A 14,107-nucleotide genomic window follows, 5' to 3' on the forward strand; every position below is an offset into this window, starting at 1 on the left:
GACAGCATCCAATGTATTTATATTTATATTAATATATTTATATTAAGACTGTTCCTGACCTAGAAGTGAAGGATGTGGAAGGATTCTGGCCTGGGAACTGGTTAGGTCGTGGTGCAAGTCACCAAAATAGAAAATAGAGATGAGAAAAGGAGATTGGGAAGAGCTTGGGTTCTAGGTTGACTATGATGAGTCAGAAGTATACCTGGAAAATTTAAGGGGAGACCTCTGGAGCTCAGCAGAGATATCTGGACAGGAGGTCCTAACTTTAAAGTCCATCTGCATTTAGGTGGTTTGGGCTCAGTAAAGGACAGATTCTTAAAGATTTTTCCCTATTTCACTACTACCAAAAGAGCTTCTTCTAAGGGCATCCTATGTTTAAAAGAAAGCTAGAAGTGATCGGGTGTTATCTGCTGGCTTTCTCTGTTTGTGCTGCTATGACAGAATACTACAGACTGGGTAATGTGTAAAGAACAGAAATTTGTTTCTCACAGTTCTGGAGGCTGGGAAGTCCAAGATCAAGGTGCCAGCAGGTTTGGTTGTCTGGTGAGGGCTGCTCTCTGCTTCCAAGATGGCTCCTTGTTGCTGCATCCTTTAGAGGGGAGGAGCATTGTGTCCTCACATGTGGAAGAGCAGAAGAGCAAGCTAGCCGAGGGCTGCATGGAGCCTATTTTATAAGGGCCTTCATCCCATTCACAAGGGGAGAAGCCCTCATGACCTAATCACCCCTTCAAGGCCCCACCTCTTAAGGCCATCATATTTACCACATTGGCAACACCTGAATTTTGGATGAGATACATTCAAATCATAGCTCCTACAATACCTGGAATGCCCTCTTCCAAGTACCTGTGGAACCAGCCACCCATCCCCAACCTCACCCCCACCGAAAAATATATATTAACAACAGCTCTAGGTTGAAAGATTGGTGTCATAATCTAAAGATATTTCCATTAAATGCAGCAGTGATGGGTTGTTGTGCAAAATACGGTCTTGGCTCACTGCACCAGGTAAGCCAGAAGAGCATGGTAGCTCTGAGGAAGGGAAAAGTTCTGAATTATCTCCATTTCCCACTGGCTCAGTCACGGGCCTCAAAGATACGAGAATCATCAAGCTATGTCCCCAACACCATCTACTACCACAAACTAGCAAAACTATTTTCTGAAGATGCCTGGATTATACCACATTTTCTGTTAACAACTGAGAGGGAAAAGGATAAAGGAGGAGGAGATAAGGAAAATAATTAACTAATAACCAGAATTCAAGGTAAGAAAGCTAAACAATTCTGGATATTTCTAGAATTTTAATAGACAATTCTAAAGTACCCCTAAATAAATTGCAGACCCAACAATGGAGATGGGAATAAAATATATAAAAATTTATGGGATATAATCACAGCTGTGTTGAGTTAAAACCATAGCTTTTTAAATATGTGATGTTTAAAAAGAAAGAAAAGGCACTCAAATCAAGAATTATAAACCTATAGGAAAAAAGTCCCTAAGGAAGATAAGAGGAAGTAAATACTGAAGATAAAAAAACACATACAAGATAACTAAGGAAGAAGACAGGAAAATAATAGAACTTATAAACAAATCTAGGAGTTTATTTTCAAATATAAAAATCAATAAGATAGTCAAAACTCTGACAAGGTAATCAAGCAAAGCAACAAAAACAAGCAAAAACATAGGCACAATTTAGAAATAATATAGGGAATATATAAAGTATAAAGATTTTGTTTAATTCTAAGCAAATTTTATTCAATTCAAAGCTAATAAAATTAAAAATCTTAAGAAAATAGATCATTTTCCAGAAGTATATGTAGTTGACTCAAAAAGTGGAACACCTGAATGAACTAAATAAATAGAAGAAATGGAATAAATTATGAGAGAATGCCTCTTAAAAATATAAAAAGTCTCTGAACCTATTCTATTTTCCAGTGAGGCTTTGTTAGGCTTTATGTTTCTTTTCTTATTTTACCTTATGTCTTCTTTCTTTGCATTTTGACAAGTTTTCAATTTAACTGAACAAAATTTGTATCTTGTCTTTTTCATTTAACATTCTACCAGCAGTATCTTCGCATGCTATTAAAAATCCAACATGATCATATTAATAGCTGCAAAACATTAAATATCATCAATGTGCTAATAATGGACTTGTATGTGCTTAACACTTTTTTTGTTATTAAAAAAGCCTCTCAATTGAATTTCCTTATCCATAAACCATCTTTAATTTTTTCAGATTTTTTCCCTTATTGATTCACAACTTATGAACATTTTTAAGGCCTTTGAAATAGTACCATATTGCTTTCCGAAGAGTTTATACTACCTACACTTAAAGCAAGAATGTGTGAGTTTCCCTCTCACACTGTGCCCTCACCAACATTTGAGTAATATCCATTTTAAAAATCTTGGGTTCATTTCTTAAATAAGCACAGTATTTCAACTTAATTTAAATGTTATAATGCTAGTGACAACTTTTCCAAATATGTATTAGTTATTTTTCATTTTCTCTATCTTAGATCGTCTTTTCTGTTAATTAGCTCATTTATACACTAAGAATCTTTTTTAGACATTACCCATTCAGAGGAGCTACTGCAGAGTAAGAATTTAGTTTTTTGCTTGTTACATTTGTTGCATGCATATTTTCCCAGTTTGTTTTCTTTGATACATCTTGACATACAGAACTGTACGTTGTATGTAATAAAATGCTTTGAGATTTTCTCCATGCTCTTTAATTCTATCAAGTTTTTTCATACTCAGAGATCAGATATTCAACATTATTTCCTATAGCTTTATGATTTTTTTAAAAAATATGAATTATATGTTTCTTATTATAAATATTATACACACTCACTATATGAAATTTGATAAATACAAAAAAGGTTTGTTTGTTTGTTTTTCATAGTTGGTATGGCCAAAAAAATGTATTTAAGAAAACAAACATACTCATTCTCTTTATGTCACAATTTAGTAAGAATTCAGGCAGAATTTAATATTAGGAAATCTATTGATGTATTATACTAATAGGCCAAATAGGATGAATCATAAGGCGTATATAGATACCCCCAAACAGCATTCAATAAAAATCAACACGAGTACCTGCTATGGGTTAAATATATCCCCCAAAAGCTCATGTATTATAAACTTGACCCCCACTGTAATGATGTTAACAGGATGGGAAATCCAATTATGGTATCTAAAAGGTGGGGCCTTTGATAGGTGACTGGATCATGAGGACTGTGCCCCATTAATACATTAATTCATTCATGGAGTAATGAGTTATCATGGGCATGGTTCTGAAGGCTTCATAAGGAGAGTGAGTGAGGTTAGCTTGCTCGTTCTTGTCATTCTCGCTATGTGATACCCTGCATAGGCATGGTATTCTGCAGACTTCCCGCCAAGAAGGCCCTCACCAGATACAACTCTGGACTGTTGACTCCCCAGCCTCCAAAACTGTAAGAAATAAATTATATTTTTTTGTAAATTATCCAGTTTCAGGTACTCTGTTGTAAGCCAACAGAAAATGGACTAATATGGTACCTAATTTTAGAAAAAATAAACTAGGTAAAGAAGAGCAGAATAGAGGTAGTAATAAATATTACAGCAGACATAAATAAAATATAAAACAGAGAAACAATAGAGGAAATAAACGAAACCAAAACTAGTTCCTTGAAAAGATGAACAAAACTGACAAAACTTTAGGTAGACTGACCAAGAATAAAAGATAGAAGGCTCAAATTACTAAAATCCAGATGAAAGAAAGGACATTACTACTGACCTTACAGAAATAAAAAGGATTATAAGGGAATTCTACCAGCAATCGAATGCCATCAAATTAGATAACCTAGATGAAATGGACAAATTCCTAGGACAGAAGTGACAAAATGACTCAAGAAGAAATAGAAAATGCAAGTAAAACTATAACAAGTAAAGAGATTGAACTAGTAAACATAAAGCTTCCTACCAAGAAAATCCCAGGACCAGATGACTTCATTGGTAAATTTGACCAAATATTTCAAGAAGAATTAAGACCAACCATTTACTTTTTCAATAAATGGAAGAATATGGAACTAACTTACTCTGTAAGGTCAGTATTACCCTGAAACCAAAACCAAACATATCACATGAAAAACAAGCAAACAAAAACTAAAAACCAATATAACTTATGAATGTAGACACAAATAGTCTCAATAAAGTACTAGCAAGCTGAATTTAGCTACATAAAAAAAGGATTATACACCATTATCAAGTAAGATTTACTCCAAGAACACAAGAATGTTTCAACATAAAAAAATCAGTCAGTGATTTACCACATTAATAGAATAACCAACAAAAACCTAATGATCTTTAAATGCATAGAAAGCATTTAACACTCTGGGAGGGGACCTGGGCATCAATATTTTTTAAAGGCTCCTCAGCTGATTATAATGTGAAGCCAGGGTTAGGACCCTCTGCCCTATGATTGTTTTGCTTTTTGGAAGGAGCCCCTTCCTAAAGATAAACTTGCTAACTTAATTGGGGATGCCCTGAGCTATTACCATTAAAAAATTTTAACTATATTGTGCAATATCTAGGGTCTGAACCTGGTAGGTTTTGTGTTAGAAAACCTCCTTGACCTACTTCTTTAGGCTAATCAAATTGCACAATTAATTGCATGGGAATCACAGTTTTTTAAGTGTTTTGATGGGGTACAAAGGAGTGATCTATTTGAGGAATTCAGTACATGCACAATTTGTCAATATAAGTTAACAGTTCATAAAGAATTTCTTTCATGGAGCACTTAAGTTGTTGTTCCAGAAGATGTTTGTCATATTATCTTAACCAGACCACAAGCACATCCAGGAATTGTTCAAATGCAAGTGGAGGCCAGAGATACATCTGGAGTCCTTGAATTGAACCTGGTAGTTAAGACCACAAATAATGTATCACAATTCAGGTTACCAGCATTACAACAAAAAAGACCTTATAGGAAATGGGAGAACATACATTCTAGATCACTATTCTGTCGACCTTTTCTGGTTCTCCAGAATTAATAATAATTCTGGTTCTGGATGACTGTAAGAGAGGAACTTCTCCTATAAGAGAAGAACTCATTCATAGGAGACAATGACTTAAAAGAGTGCTCAAAGAAATACCTATTTTCATCCCAAACTTTGCTGCAATAATCATAGTTCTGAAATACAAAGATGGCAACACTGTTTCTGACAATAAATTGACCACTACTCCAGTTGAGCTTAAAGAATTTTTCGAGAGGAAACTTATCCTGCCTGTCTTCACCCTGTTCAGTCTTCCTCAAGAATAGAATCTGGCTGTAAGTGTTATAATGTCCTGATTGTTCAAGAGATTGCCCATTAATACTTGTCTAGTTCTTATCACCAACTGTGTCATTCATTCGATAACTCAAGTTCATCCTCTGGAATTACTAATGGATCAACATCATGAGGCTTGCTTTAACAATATTTATGCTTTCTTAAGGAGAAGTTACAGAGCAAACAAACGTTTCAAGAGGTTACTCAGCCCCTACTTCTATTTATTTTTACTAAAAAGTTAGTCACCTTTACAGTCCATGATAATGGATTAAGATGGGTTGCAGTAAATATGCTTAGGCCTGGCCAGTTATCTCAGTTGGTTAGAGGGCAGCTGTGTAAGACCAAGGTCAAGAGTTTTGTTCCCCTTACCAGCCAGCCACCAAAATATATATATATATATATATATATATATATATATATACGTATATATATGTATATATATATATATACACATATATATACGTATATATATATACATATATATGTATATATATATACGTATATATATGTGTATATATATATATATGTATATATATGTATATATGCTTGAAGTCAGGGAAACTTTCATTCCATAAAAGGCCTCAGGATAGTCCCAGTTCATGGAATCCCATTCCACAAAAATTCCTGGGCCACTTACTTGCTCGTGTATACTGGTTCAAACACAGGACACTGAAGTGACTGGTGCCACTGCCACTGTAATATTGTATGATCAATCATAACTCCAAAAACTTCATCCATTTATTCTCTCATTTATCCATTCTTTTACAAGAAATATTTACATCATTAAACAAAAGAGGCAAAGTCCCTGCCCTCAGAGAGCTTAAATTCTAGTGAGTCAGATACAAACAATAAGTGAATAACAAACACCTTTTTGACATAACATTAGGCAGTGACAAATGTTGTGAAAAAATAAATAAAGCAAGGTCAGGAAGAGAGTGATTGTGTTCTGTTATGTTAAGCTATGGTCTCTCTAAGAAGGTAATATTTGAGCAGAGACATGAATGAAAGGAGAGAATGGGAAGAAAACTGGGTAGGTGTGGGTTAGGAGCCTCCGTTTTTATCTTACCCTGAGCCTCTCAACCGATAGAGGTAAGCCTACTTACACATAACCTTCTATCACTCATTTGAATTCTTCACTTGGATTTAGCACTGTGATTACAAAATAGTTTTTAAACAGCTTTATTGAGGCAAAGTTGACATACAATAAACTGCATATATTTAAATTAAACTATTTGGTGTGTTTTAATATATCTATATGCCAGTAAAACCACCACAACAATTAAAATAATGAACATACCCATCACCCCCAAAAGTTTCTTGTGCCCTTTTGTTACCCCTCCCTTCTGTCCTGCCCTGATCTCCCGAACCTCAGGCAACCATTTACCTAATTCCTGTCACTAACATTAGTTCACACTTTCTAGATTTTTTTTAGTTAAATCATATAGTGTATACTCTTTTGTCTGGCTTCTTTCACGCAGCATAGTTATCTTGAGGTTCATCTATGCCCTAGTGTATATGAATAGTTCATTCTTTTTCATTGTTGAGTGGTATTCTGTTGTATGAATATGCCATTGTTTATCCATCTTCTGTTTATGGACATTGGGGTCATTTCCAGTTTGGGGCTATTACAAATAAAGCCAATATGAATATGCAGGCACAAGTGTTTGTATGGACACAAGCTTTATTTTCTCTTATCGTAGAATGGCCAGATTGCATGGCACGGGTATGTCTATCTTTTTAAGAAACTGCCGATCTATTTTCCAGAACAGTTGTACCATATTATATTCTCACCAGTAGGATACGAAAATTCCAGTTTGTTCTACTTGCTAGGCAACACTCGGTATGGTCAGTATTTTTAATTTTAGAGGTTCTAATTGGCATGTAGTGATATTTCATTGTATTTTAATTTCAAATTTCCTAATGACTAATGACGTTCAGCATCTTTTTATGCATTTATTTGCCGTCTGTATATCTTCTTTGGTGAAGGGTCTGTTCAAATCTGTATTAGTCCATTTTGTATTGCTTATAACAAAATGCCTGAAATCGGGTGATTTATAAAGAACAGAGGTTTATTTGGCTTACGATTCTGGGACAGCTGCATCTGGCGCGGACCTCAGGCTGCTTCTACTCCTGGCAGAAAGCAGCAGGCAGCCGGTGGGTACAAGCAGATCACATGGCGAGAGGAAGCAAGAGAGAGAGAGAGAGAGAGAGAGAGAGGAGGTGCCAGGGTCTTTTTAAACAACCAGCTCTCACAGGAACTAACAGAGCAAGAACTCACTCACTATCCCTCCTCCCCCAGGGAGAGCATTAATCCATTCATAAGGGATCCACCTCCATGACTCAATCAGCTTCCAACACTGCCACACTGGGGATCAAATTTCCACATGAGTTTTGGTGGGGACAACACATCCAAACTCTATCATTCCACTCCTGGCCTCCCAAAACTCATGTCCCTCTCACATACAAAATACAATTATTCCATCCCAACAGTCCCAAAAGTCTTAGCTTGCTCCAGCACCAACTTAAAAGTCCAAAGTCCAAAGTCTCATCTGAGACTAAAAGCAAAAGTCCTTCCAGCTGTGAGCCTGAAAAACAAAACCAAATTTATCTACTGCCAAGATACAATGGTGGAACAGACATTGGGTATACGTCCCATTCCAAAAGGGAGGAATAGGCCAGAAGAAAGGAGAAACAGGCCCCAAACAAGTCCAAAACCTAGCAGGGGAGACATTGCATCCTGGGCACAATTGGGCATCTGGGCCCCTAAAGCATCAGGCAGCCTCACTCCCGCAGCTCTGCCAGGGGTAGCCTAGTGAGCTGGCTGGTGCCTGCAGTTTTTCCAGGCCGGAGTTGTATATTACCACTGGCCCTGCAGTTCTGGGGTCCTGGCGGCAGCCCCACTGCCTTGGCTCTATTAGACATTTCCCTGGTGGGGGTTCTCTGTGGGGGCTCTGACCCCACTTTCGTGCTCAGCATTGATCTGGTAGATGGCCTCTGAGGTGGCTCTGTGCCTGCGGCAGGTCTCTGCCTGGGCCCCCAGGCTTTTCCGTACATTCTGTGAAATCTGGGTGGAGGCTGCCATGCCTCCACTGCTCTCATGTCCTGCTGGCATGCAGACTTAACACAACATGGGTGCCACCAGGGTTTCAGGCTTCTACTCTCCAGAGCTGCTGCACAAACCACACTTGGGGCTGTTTGAAGGAGGGCTACTCCAGCCTGAGCAGCTGAGATGCAGGAAGCAGGTTCCCAAGGGCAGCTGTGCCCCAGGTCTGTCCTCTGGGACAACTCAGTCCTTCTAGACCTCAGGACCTGTGATGGGAGGGGTACCCTTCCAGACTTCTCAAATGCCTTTAGGGCATTTTTTCCATTGTCCTGGTAATTAGCATCTGGCTGCCTCACCACCAAGATAATGTCTTTAGCAACCAGTTTATCTGCTTCACCCTTGCATTTTTCTCCTGCTCTCCGTTTCTCTTTCACATGGCCAGGCTGCCAACTTTCCAAATCTTTATGCTCTGCTTCCCTTTTAAATTATGGCTTTACATCATGTTTTTGCCACCATAACTCAGAGTAGGCTGTTAGAAGTAACCATGCAGCTTCCTTAATGCTTTGCTGCTTAGAAATTTCTTCTGACAAAAATTCTGGTTCACAACTCTTAAGTCCCACCTTCCACAAAGTCCAAGGGCATGGACACAATCCAGCCACGTTCCTTGCTATGGTCTACCAAGGTTACCTTTTGTCCAATTCCCAATAATCTCCTCATTTCTATCTGAGACCTCATCATCCGCATGGTCTTTACTGTCCACATTTCTATCAGCATTCTGGTCACAACCATTTAACCAGTCTCTAAAATCTTCCAAACATTCTCTCATCTTTTTCTCTTCTTCTAAGTCCTCCAAACTCCTCCAACCTTTGCCCAATACCCAGTTCCAAAGCTGCATCAACATTTTCAGGTATCTGTAGTAGCAACACCCCACTCCTTGTAATTTCAAATTTCCTAATGACTAATGATGTTCAGCATCTTTTTATGCACTTATTTGCTGTCAGTATATCTTCTTTGGTGAAAGGTCTATTCAAATCTTTAGCCTGTTTTTTAATTGAGTTGTTTCTTTTCTTATTATTGAATTTTGAAAATTTTTTATGTATTCTGGGTACAAGTCCTTTATCAGACAGATGCTCTACAAATATTTTTTCCCAGTCTGTGGCTTATCATTTTATTCTCCTAACAATGACTTTGAAAAACAGAAGTTTTTAATTTTGATAAAATCCAATTTATCAATTGTTTCTTTTATGGACTGTATTCTTGGTATCATACCTAAAAAATATTTGTCTAAATTAAGGTCACAAAGATTTTCTCCTATATATTATCTAGAAGTTTTATAGTTTTAAGTTTTACATTTAAGTCTATGATCAATTTTGAGTTAATTTCTATATATGATATGAGGTATGGATGAAAGTTTTTGGTTTTGCTTTGTGGGGTTTTTTTGCTTACACATGGTGTATTCATCCATTTCTGTTGCTTATAACAAAATACACAGATTGGGTAATTTGTAAGAAAATGAAATTACTTTCATTCTCTGGAAGTAAAATGTCCAAAGTCCAGGGCACACATCTGGTGAAGGCTTTCTTTGGTGGTGACTTCAGTGACAGCAGGGTATCACATTGCAAAAATGGTGGCAGAGCAGAGAGAACAGAGAGAGAGCTCCTCCTGCACTCTCCTTTCCTACTGCTCTTTTCTGTCATTTGGAAGTCTTCCAAACCACACCCATGACCCCCATTTTTAATCCATTCACCACAGCAGGGTCCTACAATCTAATCAGCCCTTCAAGGCATCACCTTTCAATTACCATAATAGGATTTCCCACCCTCAACAGTTACAGTGGGACCTAAGTTTCTAATACATGGACTTTGAGGGACACAATTCAATCAATCCACAGCACATGGATTTAACTCTTCTAAGGCAAGGATGGGGAGCAATAGGAATGCTCATCCATTTCTGGTGGGAACCCACTTTGGAAGACAATTCTGACAGTTTCATACAAAACTAAATATATTCATATTGTACAATTCAACAATCACTCTCCTTGGTATTTACCCAAGTGAATTGAAAAGTCAAGTCCACACAAAAACCTGCACATAGATGTTTAGAGCAGCTTTATTCACAATGGCCAAATCTTGAAAGCAACAAAGATGTCCTTCAGTAGGAGAGTGGATAAATAAACTATGGTATATCCAAACAATAGAATACTATTTAGAGCTAAAAAAAAAAAAAAAAATGAGCTTTCAAACCATGAAAAGACATGGAGGAAACTTAAATGCATATTACTAAATGAAAGAAGCCAATCTGAAAAGATTATATATCATGTGATTCCAACTATATGACATTCTGGGAAAGGCAAAAACATAGAGACAGCAAAATGATCAGGGTTGCCAGGGGTTATAGGGGAGGGAGGGATAAATAGGCAGAGCACAGAGGATTTTTAGGACAGTGAAACAAACTAGTCTGTATGATATTATAATGTTGGAAGCATGTCATTACATATTTTTCAAAACCCATAGAATGTACAACACTAAGAATGAACCCTAATGTAAACTGTGGACTTTAGGTGATAATGATGTGTCGATGTGGGTTCATCAATTGCACCAAATGTACCACTGTGGTACAGGACAGCGGTTGTGGGGGAGGTTATGTGTGTGTGCTGGGAAATGGGATATAAAGGAACTATCTGTGCTTTCCCCTCAATTTTTCTGTCAACCTAAAACTGCTTTAAAAATAAAGTTTATTAGCTGAACAAAACCTTTTAACTCTATGAAGCAAAAGTGTGCCTATTTCAAAGATGAAGAAATTGAAGATTAAAGAGATTGAATAATTTACTTAAAATCCAGTTGTTATAAGGAAAAAGGATTCAAGCTTCAGCAGTCAATTCCAGAGTTTGTACTCTTAAGTACTACAGAACAAGAAATCTCAGAATTATAGAACACTATATTTGAAGGTACCTTAGACATCATCTAGGCCAGTGGTTTTCAACATTGGGTGCACATTAGCATCATGGACAGTTTTTTTAAAGATCCTAAAGACCAGGCCACACTAGATCAATTAAATAATAATCTCTGGGTGTGTGACTCAGATGTCTATATTTATTGAAGCTTCATGGTAATCCTTACATACAGAAAATGTTGAGATCCCTGATTCAAACAACAACAAAATGCTTCCATCCACTATGGGGCTGTTCTACTTCAAATAATTAGTTTTTAAATCATCTATGTCTAAGGTTGATAGGAAGAGTATAATTGTCTTCCTTTAACATGTAGGGCTTGGTGCAGTATCTGGAAAAGATCAGAGTTAGTAATCATACACTCTAGAACCAACTCTGATACTTATTAACCATAGTCTTGGCACTCTCAACCTCTCTAGAGCCTCAATGTCCTTATCTGCAAAATTAGTGTAATAATAGTCCTTGCATGCCTCACTGACTTCATAGTCAGTTCTAAAAATCAAAGAAGGCAATGTGTGCCTTCATAATTTTTTTCTTTTTCTTTTTTTTTTTAAGTTGGGAAGTTACACAGTATTGTTTTTTAGCAGGTAGTAAACTTAAAGAAAATGCATATTGATGGGACACAGAACAAGATCTGAGTCTTACTCTTGATATTCATTAGCTATTCTTAATGAAATTATGTAAGCTTTTTTGAAAGAGTATGACCATCTATAATGTGTAGAAAGCAAAATCAATAACCTCATGATTATTATGAGAATTAAATAACAATTTGCATATTATCTGGCACCTAGAAACTATTAAAAAAAATTACTTTCCCTTTCCCACAGCCACTTTTAATTTCTTATTTATTCCACCGTATATTTTAAATTAAGGCACAGCAGAAAAAAATTAAAGGTTGCCTAAAATTATTATTTACTTTAAGAGCAGGCTGTCCAAAAGGAGTCTTGAGCAAATAGAAAGACATCCCTTATTCTAGCTTAGGACATCTCAACATCATCAATATGCCAGTTCTAGGTGAACTTGCCAATTTAATGGAGTCCCAATAAAAATATCAACATGCTATTTTATGGAGCTAGACAAGTTGACCCTAAAATTCATATGGGGGGTTAAAACAAAAACCCACGTAAGAATAGCCAGAAAACATTGAAAAGGGAAAGCTATGAGGAGGGATGGCTCTACCAGTCATTGAAACATTCTACAAAGTTTTGATAATTAAAACAGCGTGGTTCTGATGTATGAATAGACAGGCATACCAGTGGAATAAAACAGAAAGTCCAGGAATATGCTCAACTAAATGTAGAATTCCAGTATATGATCAAACTGGTATCTTTGGGGCAAAGTTAGTCTTTTTCATAAATGGTGCTCGGATAACTGGATGACCATTTGGAAAAAAGATGAAGTTAGATTAATTTCATAAATCATACATAAATATAAACTCCAAATGGACCTGAAATCTTAACATAAAAAATAAAATTATGCAAATACTAGAGAAAAATTTAAGCAAATTCCTCTTTAGCCTGGGTGAAGGGAAAAGCTTCTGTGAGTAGAAATCTAGATGCAATAAAAGAGAAGCATGATAAATGTGACTACATAAAAACAGAGAATGTTTGATTGCCAAAAAAAAAAAGAAAAAGAAAAACCACACATACAAAATAAGTCAAAGCAAGGGGGAAACTGGGAGCTAATATGTGCAACGTATTACAGATAAGGAGCTAATAAAACATCTGCAACACGTATTACTAATAAACCTAATATACAAAGAATGTTTTCAAATTGAGGGAGATATGATAAAAAAATCCTAAAAGAAAATAGATAAAACCATAAACAGAAAAAAAAATTAGGATATAAAAATGGCCTTTGTACAATACTACTATTTTAGTCTGTTCAGATTGCTGTAACAAACTACATAGACTGTGTGGCTTATAAACAACAGAAATTTATTTCTCACAGTTCTGGAGGCTGCAAGATCCTAGATCAAAGCACTAGCAGATTTGGGGTCTGGTGAGGGCCTTCTTTCTGGTTCATAGATAACCATCTTCTCACCATGTCCTCACATGGTGGAAGGAGCAAGGGAGCTTTCTCCAGTCTCCATAGGGTACTAATCCCAGTCAAGGGGACTATACTATCATGACCTGATCACCTTCCAAAGGCCCTACCTCCTAACTCCTTCACATTAGGGGTTAGGATTTTAACATACAAATTTGTGGGGGGACACAAACATTCAGTCTATAGCAACTACTTACAATTTAAAAAAATGCAAATTAAAACTAAAGTGAGATACCATTTCTCATCTAGGAGATTGGCAAACATGGGCTGGCCAGTTAGCTCAGTTGGTTAGAGCATGGTGCTGGTAACACCAAGGTCCAGGGTTTGATCCCTGTACTGGCCAGCTGCCCACCACCCCTCTCCCCCCTGAAAAAAGTCTACAGAAAGTTTGACAACACACTGTTGGTGAAGCTGGGGAAGCAGGCATGTTCACACATTGTTGGTGAAAATGCAGAATGAGGGAGAATTTCCCTATGGAGGCAAATCTGGCAATATTTAGCCATCCCACTTATTAGTCCATTTCTGTTGCTTATAATAGAATATCTGAAACTGGGTAATTTACAAAGAAATAAAATTTATTTCTTAGTTTGGAGGCTAGGAAGTCCAAAGTCCAGGGAACACATCTGGTGAGGGCCTTGTTGGTGGGTGGTGACTCTTCACAGCAATGCAGGGTGTCACGTGGTGGATGGCTGAGTAAGACAGACCTAAGCTTCTCAGTTCTTCTCCTTTTAAAGCCTACAGAACCACACCCTTTATTCCATGAATG

General features: G+C 36.9%; 1 non-coding gene across 1 annotated transcript; it reads left to right on the top strand.

The window, feature by feature from the left end:
* Nucleotides 1-13,610: 13,610 nt before the first annotated feature.
* TRNAT-GGU (transfer RNA threonine (anticodon GGU)) lies at nucleotides 13,611-13,684 on the top strand. Its single transcript has one exon. It is a non-coding gene; the product is annotated as a tRNA-Thr (tRNA).
* The last annotated feature ends 423 nt before the right edge of the window (nucleotides 13,685-14,107 follow it).

Source organism: Cynocephalus volans, chromosome 11 (genome assembly GCF_027409185.1).
Source record: "Cynocephalus volans isolate mCynVol1 chromosome 11, mCynVol1.pri, whole genome shotgun sequence".
Taxonomy (NCBI): Eukaryota; Metazoa; Chordata; class Mammalia; order Dermoptera; family Cynocephalidae; genus Cynocephalus; species Cynocephalus volans.